The sequence below is a fragment of the Rhinichthys klamathensis genome, unplaced genomic scaffold, assembly GCF_029890125.1.
Source record: "Rhinichthys klamathensis goyatoka isolate OS25496 unplaced genomic scaffold, OSU_Roscu_1.1 h1tg000019l_1, whole genome shotgun sequence".
NCBI lineage: Eukaryota > Metazoa > Chordata > Actinopteri > Cypriniformes > Leuciscidae > Rhinichthys > Rhinichthys klamathensis.
In genome coordinates this window covers 6,482,638-6,492,460 of record NW_026606570.1, presented here as the reverse complement: position 1 = coordinate 6,492,460, position 9,823 = coordinate 6,482,638, and the positions used below count along the sequence as shown (strand labels likewise).

The 9,823-nt window shown below is 33.6% G+C and overlaps 1 protein-coding gene across 2 annotated transcripts in view; it reads left to right on the top strand.

The window, feature by feature from the left end:
* Positions 1–9,823, top strand: part of apba1a (amyloid beta (A4) precursor protein-binding, family A, member 1a) — a 57,965-nt gene continuing 48,142 nt past the window's right edge. The window contains exon 1 of one of the 2 annotated variants that reach the window (XM_056237393.1): positions 1–394. The gene's annotated coding sequence lies outside the window, so the exon portion shown is untranslated. The remainder of the gene's footprint in view (positions 395–9,823) is intronic. The other variant, XM_056237385.1, reaches the window with a different exon arrangement.

Sequence of the window (9,823 nt, the reverse complement as noted above, 5' to 3'; positions counted from 1 at the left end):
ACGCACTCCCTTCAATCTCTGTGGTCCACAGAGGTTCAGCGTTTTTGCAAAATAGTGCTCTGCTGGTGAATGGCGTACTCGGAATACGCTTGCGCTGTAGGCATTACCAACCTGCTTTCCTGCCAAATACATGCCCTAGATGCAGACTCACTGCGCGGCGTCGGATACTGTGCAGGTGGGAGAGCCAAACACTCGCGTGAAAACTGACTGAGAAGAAGGCGAAATGACAAGGACAGGGCTTGCACAGGCTTGATAAAGAAAACCCTCCGTTAGTCGTCGCTGCACATATTCAAGTTATGTGCCACATCCATCCAATACTAACCATCTCCATCCATCCGCAATATCACACCTTTACTCTCACCGAGTGATGCTGATGCTGCTGCTGTCTATGCAGGTAGGGATGCGAAAACGTGTAGTTTACGCATTGCATTGATGTTTTGATTGGTAGGGAGTATTTTTTAATTAAACTTTTTAAATGCTTGAGTCTTATGAGTTGTGACAGATTAGTTTACTTTTAATGCCTTTAATGAAAAAAAAAAAACTGTCGTGGTTTATGTCGCAGTACGCTGCTTTTAAGGACGTCAGTGAGCATGGAGTAGGTAACAGTATAATGACCCGCCCTTTGCAAACATATAATAGCGAATTATGCATAAAGTCAATAAGTGTTGCTCAGTGACAAAGGGGAATGTGTGTAAATGCTTCGTTTTGAGGAGCTGTGGATATGGGAGTGTTCTCAGAAGACTCTTAAAGCCCTCTCACGTATCAAGCCATGACTGAGCAAATAACAGCAATAACACCAGAGGATCTGACATCTGTGTTTTTCTCAGCTGTAAACCATATTGGTTAGGTGAAAAATGGCTATTGTTGTTGTGTGATATAACATTGATTATCTGTGTGATTATGTTCTGGACATTAAAATTTGCTGAGCACTGCTCTCCTGGGGTATTTACACTTGCACACAAAGTACTTATGAGCGTTTCTTTGTACATTATATGTTGCTATCATGTTTATTTATTTATTTATTTATTTTTTAATAAGTACTTTAAAGTATAATAAATATCACATTATAACAAAGTACTGTGGTACTGCCATATTTCTGGACAAGTACCACGATACTCCAAATTTCATCCAAGAACATTATGTAAATATTTCAGTACACTTCAGTACCATTATACACAGTTTATCAACTGTGGTTTATTAACACACCTGAAGACAAATGTGCTTTTCACTTCTCCCATGTTGTATGATTGCTGAAACACACACACACACACATATATTTATATATATATATATATATATATATATATATATATATATATATATATATATATATATATATATATATATATATATATATATATATATATATATATATATATATATATATTGAACATTGATGGAGCAACAGATTTTGTGTGAGAATAAATCATAAAAGTGGTTTGTTTTGTTTAAAAATCTTATAAGGTGACAAGGTTACCCCCCACACATGGTAAAAGGCTCTCCAGCATGGGGGAAAATACACATTATTTATACAAATACGAAATAGTTTTGGTAAAATAATGTTTTTAATGTCTAAGTTAATAATTTTAATAATCACTTTAGCAAAGTTTGTACTATTTTCTTTTTATTTTGATAAATAAATGAATTCATTTTTGTTCAGTAAATATACTGTCATAAAAATGTTAATTTTTAAAAATACAGAAACAAAATTTTTTTTTTTTTTAAGTAAAGATTCTGAAAGCATTTAATGAGATCCCATAATAATTTAATATAGATTTACAGTAGTAACAATAAATTGTATTTTATTATATGATTTATTATATGAGGTGGACTGGACACCCAACTTAATATGTGATATTTACCATCTGAATCTAACCATGTTAGGTCGACAAATGGAAAAGTCAGCCGGTTGTTTATTATCATGTTAATTATTGTGCCTTTCGCACCCGAGGGGGGCCTTTTACCCCAAATAGGCTATCATATTTTTTACATATTTTTCCGTTATTGAAAAACCGTTGCAGTTTCCTTGAGCAAAACTGAAAATCGTTCAAAATATATTCAATTATAATAATAATCTCATTTGCTACTTAAATCTATTGCTACAAAATGGTAAAAAAAAAAACATCAATCAAATATTAGATCAAATTAGCACAGAATGCACTTTGCACTGCTGATCGTGTCAAGGATCAGGCAAATTTCCATGTGTAATCCTTAAAAAGGATGTTTTGGAAAGTGCTGCGGCAAGTTTTTGTGCCATCTAGTAGCCTGGTTAAAACCAGACCATTCTCAGTTGTAACTGAGTTATGGTCTGGCAAGGCGTTATAGACAAATCATTTCCAGAGGGGCGTCACCAACGGACGTCGCGGATAGACCTAAAACCAATCAGAGCGATGAAGGAGATGACGTATGCAGAGCGGTGGAGAAACATCTCCGATTGTTCTTTGCTCGGTTTTTAACAAAAAGGAAACGTTCAAATCGCTTAAAACAGACGCGATAGCTGATTCGAACGAGTGATGTTCGACGGCGGCATCCATCTTTGTAATTTAGGCTACAAAATCTGCTTCAAAATCCCAGCGCTGTCGTCATCGTGTAAAGCCCGCCCCAACGTTTCTGATTGGTGCCGCGATTTCGGTGGATTGGAAATGAGCTTGAATGAGCTCTTTGCCAGACTAACTTTCAGAGCAAATCTAAATTTGCCGGAAGTTGTCTGGGTTTTCCCAGGCTAGCCATCTAGTGGTTTAGAGGAAAATAAAATCAAAGGTGCCTTTTACCCCGGTGCGCCTTTAGCCCCGTTGTATCTTACTTATGATATTTTTAATACCTGTCACAACTACTGGGTATCTACAGAATTGTTCCTGCTCTAAAAATAGCTCATGTACTGATCATTGATTTATATAGTGCTTTATACAAACAGATTTTGAAAGCAGAGTCACGGTCATAAACAGATAATAAAATAACAGTTCCAAAACGAATCAGTTATGAAACAACATAAATTTCAGCTGTAGAGCAACTGAAGACAATAGTGTCAATATTCAGCTCAATATAGTTCAGTGTTGTTTCAATTCCATTTCAGTAACAGTGTCAATGTTTGCAAAAATTCATCAATTATCAAACAAATTTCATTTAAAAACAACAAAGCAGATCTACAGAGGGCAGTACTGCACTAGTCAGATTCAGTGTTGAATCACTTCAGTTCAATAACAGTGGCAATGTTGCAAAGTTCATCAGTTATGAAAAGACTTACAGAATACAACATTGTCATTTTCCAGCTCGATTCAGTTTAGTTTTTGCTTTCTCATCTGATAGTGTCAGATCAATAACATTCTCTGAATATTAGTTGTCTTTTAAGCCCCAACTGAGCAAGCCAAAGACGACAGTGACAAAGAACCAAAACTCCATTAGGTGCGACAGTATTGGAGAAAAAAGACCTTAGTTGGCGGCCCAGTTCATACGGTAATGGGAAGAGTCCCTCAGTGTGTCAAGGACTGATCAGTTGCACTTGTTAATCTGATTCAAATCAAATACTTCCATGTAGAGGTTATTTGCAATATAGATTATTTACAGATTTGCACATTACAATTTCACAGTTATAGATTATTAGGTAGGTACTTATGTGTATAGATTTAGATTTTAAACATATTCACAGCAAACTGCTCTGTATGCAGAATTAGAGTTTCACTTAAATCCACGGCCAAACCTGAATCAATTAATTGATCTAGAAAATGGTTAAATGGATCTAAAGTGCAATGGTCATTTATCTCAGCTAAAGACAGTGCAAGCACAGACTGTGCTGTAGCATTTGAAGAATAATTAAAAGAATAGGATGCACAAAAATATGTATTTCTTAAAAAAACGCCTCCAGATATATTATTATCAAAGATGCTTTTTTATGTACTTCTTTGGATCTAGGGGAATAACAGACAGCTGTTTTGTGTCAGTTGTCGGCCTAGCTTTGCACACATTGATCCAGCAGCACCGTCAAAATGGGAGAAACGCATGCATGTTTTTATGTAGCCATAATCGAAGGAAGGGTGTGGTTAATGTCTCAACTTCAAACAGTATAGAGACAATTTCGACGAGACTAAGAAGGGATGTACCTGATTGAGATGTGTTCCTGTCAGTCTGTGCGCCTCTTCAGTGCTGCAATGCTATCGTGCAGTATAAGATGTCAATAGCAAGATCACGGTGACTGTTTTTAGAAGACAGACATTTTAGAGGTTATTTGCTATTGCACACATGGATATTTGTCACCGCACACTGAGAGAAGAGATCAAAGGTGATCCTAAACTGAATTTCCCTAGAGGCACCCAGTTTTTTTGTTTTTTTTTCTAGTATTTTTCTGGCTGTTGCTGCCCATGTTTTAAATAAGCTCTTGTTTGTGAGTGGAGTGAAGCCTCCGGTCCCAGTTGTAGGTCTTTCTAGGCAAATGAGTGGAAAAGCCGAAATAGGAAATGTCCCTCCCAGAAGGGCTCTTTGACCTGCAGTATATTATGGCTTTACTCTGATTAATGCTCTCTTCGTATGGACATCACGCTCTTATAGTCGGCACCCTTAGGGGGTTTTCCTGTATGTTATATGTACTTCACAAACAAATGTATTTCCGAAAAATGAAAATTGGGGCAGGACATATAGAAATGGTTTATTTAGGATATTAAGCATATTTGCCAATTGCTGTTGCATGGTGGTATTTTGAATAGGATATTCACATTATAGAGAAGTCTTTGTTGGATGGCATTTTGCCCATGAGTAGGAGATGATATAAATATTTGGTCAAATAGAGTGGTGCAGGGATGATGTCCGAACCCGGAAATCTAATTCGCCGCTGGTTCCCAGATTTTCCTATAGGGTTTTATTATGTTTTTATTTTTATTTATGAGTAAAATAAAGTCTGTGATAAGCATAACTTGACTATACTTTGACGTTTTGCTCTACAATGAATGTACACCGCACACACTCACCCCAATCTGTCTTATTACTTATTAAAAACGTATGTTTTCAAAAATGAACAGAAATTGCGTTTTCGCTATGGGTGTGTGTTGTAGAACAAAACGTCAAAATAGTCAACTTATGTTCACCACAGGCTTTATTTTACATATAAATAAAAAATAAAAACCCATTGTAAAATCTCGAAGGAACCAGCGGCTACTCCAAAATTGGATATTTAATTTAAACTGTTTAGTTTCGATACAGACTTGAAGCTTATGGGATTACAGGATTTTTCTTTTATTTCTATTGACATTCTAGTATTTTTATACACAAATGTCAAAGTTCAAATTCAAGCTATTCTTGTGAGAAAAAGATGATTGAAATTGGATTAAAGACATTTTTAAACGGTGCATACTCAACCATTCAAAATATTGTGTATTTAATAAGTATACAAAGTAAGATATTTTTTAAAGAAATTCTTTTATTCCGCAAAGATGTTACATTGGTCAAAAGTGATAGTACAGACATTTGTAATTTAAAAAAATATTTCTGTTTCAAATAAATGTTTTATTTCTACACTTTCTATTTATCAAAGAATGCTGCAAAAAATATATTAACAGTTTTCAACATTATAATAATAGTAAGAAATGTTTCTTGACTTGAACATCAAATCAGCGTATTAGAATGATTTCTGAAGGATCATGTGACACTGAAGACTGGAGAAATGAATCAAATGATGCTGAAAATACAGCTTTGCCATCACAGAAATAAATTACATTTTAAAGTACATTCAATTATTCAAATAATATTTCACGATACTGTTTGTATATGTTTGATCAAATAAATGCAGCCTTGGTGAGAATAAAACATTGGAAAATCATACGGTATGTGCATGTGTTTTTCTACACTAGATATATAATATATATTGTAGTAGTTTTATTTAATGCATATTAATAATAAATCATTCACATATTTATTTATCCATATAAACAATTAGCACATTTTGTACAGTCAGGTTATTAGGTAAAAAAAAGGAAATGATCTTACCTGTTTTTAAACAGAATATTTAATGAGCTGCCTGAGACTCTCCTGGGAGTAGCCGGCGCAGGGTTTGGGATTGTGTTGCGTGTTGAGTTGAGTGTTGTTTGGTGGCCTCATATGAAATCTTAAAAGCGAAGCAGCTGCACTTTGCAAATACTCTGAGTCCGATGTGGCCTTGGGCCAGTTTTCCTCATGTATTATTTGTCTTGTGTGGTCTTTCAAGTCAGCAAAATTCTGTCACTACAGTCAGAGAAAATGATTAAACAGCTTTCACAGTCAGTTTTTATTTAAAAGATTTTCCATCAGTATTCTCAGGGCCAACACAGAGGAACTCTGTTCCAAGGTAGAGTTCAAATAGTTTTAAATAAATGCGGTCTGAATGAGGACAGAATAATGACTGTGGTTATGATGAAGATCATGAAATAGTTTATCCATTCATTTCCATTCAAAGCTTTTTATCAGAGTTTTGTTCATTTAAACCCTGTAAGCATTCACACTTATATTAGGCTACCGGACGTCATGTACTTGTGTCAACACAGCAAATGTTTTCACACACCTTTTAGTAAAATTATCTATAGTCATATTCAGACCGCCACTGAGTGGAACTTAATGACGGCTATTCATTTACATGACAGCTTTGAAAGTGATTTGGTGATTTAGAGGAGCACAGCAGCAACGTTACAACTAATTAAATGCTTTGACGTGATTTAAATGTCAGTGTAAAAGTAGGTTAGCTGAGACTGTAAAATGCATGAGAAGGGCAGAGCAGTGGGCAGGCTGTCATGAAGCAAGATGCAACCTTTGCAACTGATGTGAGAACCCTTTTTAAAAAATTTTAAGAAATGTTAAACCAAAAATGTGTTTGCGAGAACCAATGAGGTTTGACGTGAGTTGACGTTTAAGGTTTGTGCCATATTTGATGTATATGCTATAGAGATCGAACGATAATTGGTTTTACGGATATTTGAGAATTTTTCCTTAATCAAAAAGATTAGTCTTTAGCTAATATAAATAATACGTAAACCTTTCAAAACTAGTTTAAACCCCTTAACTGTCACCCCCCTTTTTGAGCGTTGACGTGAAAATGCACTACCCAAACTTAAACGGTTGTAATTCATGAACCCTTTGGACTAAAGACTTACGGTTGATCTCTTTTAAAAGAAGACACTTGGCGGATTATGGCTGAAGTGGAATAAATTCATAGAATTAAATTATATAAAAGTTATTGAAGTTTAAGTTTATTGTTATGAAAATATAATAAAATATATATTTTTCTTTTATTAAAAATATATATAAATTAATATAGGTTTCAGCCTAAAAATGACAGAAAGTCAAAGCCATATATCTAACCAAGTTGTGTTCCAAATTTGAAGTTGATATCCCAAACACTGAAGTTCCCATGAGATTTTATTTAGGCGTAATACCAAAAATACCCACCGGGTGACATTGAATTTAATTGTGTGCATTCTGCCATAACATATTAATACATTTCTGTCCAAATATCACTTCTGTCACAAAATATGGAACCTTGAGACTCTGACCTTTCTGACAATATGTGTTTTGTCATGATTAGAAAAGGTGTTGATCATAAATTATGAAACATGATGATGCCCAAAAGGGGCGGAGTCTGATAAAATAATTTAGAGTACCGTTTCTATGGTAACGCAACATTCAATTTCAAAATGGTTTTCACAGGATGAATTCTGAGTTTGTAAGCTTTCAAATGATACCTAATTTATGATAACTACTAAAATATGTGATGTAATAAAAAAAGGTGATAAAAAATATAATATATTTTAGAGGATAAGATAATATACTTTTTAGAGGATAATATTATTTTGTATTTTTTTATTGACAAATACAAGATTATATAGGTTTTATTGTGAACTTTTAGCATGCAAATCAAAGTTTGAATGATTAAAAGTGTGGTTGTTGACTTTTTGTTACAATGGTGAAAACTCGTAATGATACAGATTTTTTGATGCACACTCCCTTCATATATTAATCCATTACTCTTCCAAAATATATTTTTTTCTGCAAAATCATCAACAAATATGTATTCTTGAGTCTTAGACCTTTCCAACGATATATAGTTTGTCATGACTAGATTAGGATTTTACGGAAGCGTATTGCATTCACTTGAAGAAAAAAATCTACTCTGTTTTTCTGAATTAACGAGTTAATTATCTCAGAATTACAAGATAATTTTTCATGGAAAAATTTTTTTTGCTCTGTTTTTCTGAATTAACGAGTTAATTATCTCAGAATTACAAGATAATTTTTGGGGATTTTTTTTTTTTGCTCTGTTTTTCTGAATTAACGAGTTAATTATCTCAGAATTACAAGATAATTTTTCGGGATTTTTTTTTTTTGCTCTGTTTTTCTGAATGAACGAGTTAATTATCTCAGAATTACAAGATAATTTTTCAGGGAAACATTTTTTTGCTCTGTTTTTCTGAATTAATGACTTGATTATCTCAGAATTACAAGATAATTTTTCAGGAAATTTTTTTTTTGCTCTGTTTTTCTGAATTAACGAGTTAATTATCTCAGAATTACAAGATAATTTTTCAGGAAATTTTTTTTTTGCTCTGTTTTTCTGAATTAATGACTTGATTATCTCAGAATTACAAGATAATTTTTCAGGGAAACATTTTTTTGCTCTGTTTTTCTGAATTAATGACTTGATTATCTCAAAAACTCAGAAATTCAGAAAAACAGAGCAAAAACTTTTTTTCCATGAAAAATTATCTCGTAATTCTGAGATAATTAACTCGTTAATTCAGAAAAACAGAGCAGAAACTTTTTTTCCATGAAAAATTATCTCGTAATTCTGAGATAATTAACTCATTAATTCAGAAAAACAGAGTAGATTTTTTTTCTTCAAGTGAATGCAATACGCTTCCGTACACCCCATAATACAGAAAAAAAATAACTTTTTAAACATTGTTCAAAATATTATTATTTTTTATGTTCCACGATATGAAAGTCATACAGCAACATGAGGTTGAGTAAATTATGGCAGAATTTTCATTTTTGTGTGACCTATCCCTTTTAGAGTAAGGAAGATTCAGTCTGTTATGGACTGTCGAATGGTAATGGCCTGGAATGGAAGTTTTCAGTTTTCCCGTCTTGTGATTCCTTTAATTGCAAAAGATAAAAGGTTTCTTTTATCAAGCCAAAACATTCTTTACGCTTGTTTTGCACCATCTGGCATTGGTTTGTTTGTTCCCTTTGTTGTTTATCAGGGAGTCATTAACTTATGGAGGCTGCTGTAAAAGAGGTTTGGCCATAATTAGATTCATATTTACTTGCATAGAATTATAATGAATGTCCTGTATGGCACTGCAGCAAAAATTAATAGAAAGAATCAGACTAAAAGAGAAGTGCTTAATTATGGGTTGGTTTAACAATCTAGACTTGTTTTTTTAGGCTTGGCAAAATTTTAAGAAGTTGTAATTGATTTTTAGGAATCTGCAGGAAGGAAAGACTAGGTCATGTTTCTAGAATGAATACATTTTAATAGACATAATCCTCTGAGCTGCGTTGCTGAAGAAAGCAAAGCTGACAGAATATTAATACAGGGACAACTGACAACAGAGACTTTGACCATGCATAATAGGCTTTTCTAAATGACTTCATTAATAATCATTAATATCATAATCTACTCCATAAACTCAGCAAAGCTGGTGTTGTGATGTTGATTTTGTTGGATTATTTTGTTCTACTGGGGCTAGTAGAAGATTTCTCAGGTCGAGGGCGGGGAGATTTTTGAAATGGATTGTTTCATTTAACACATTTATTTTGGGATCCCGAATAGGACATTATTGTCAAACTCTATGGAGTAGGTTGTCAC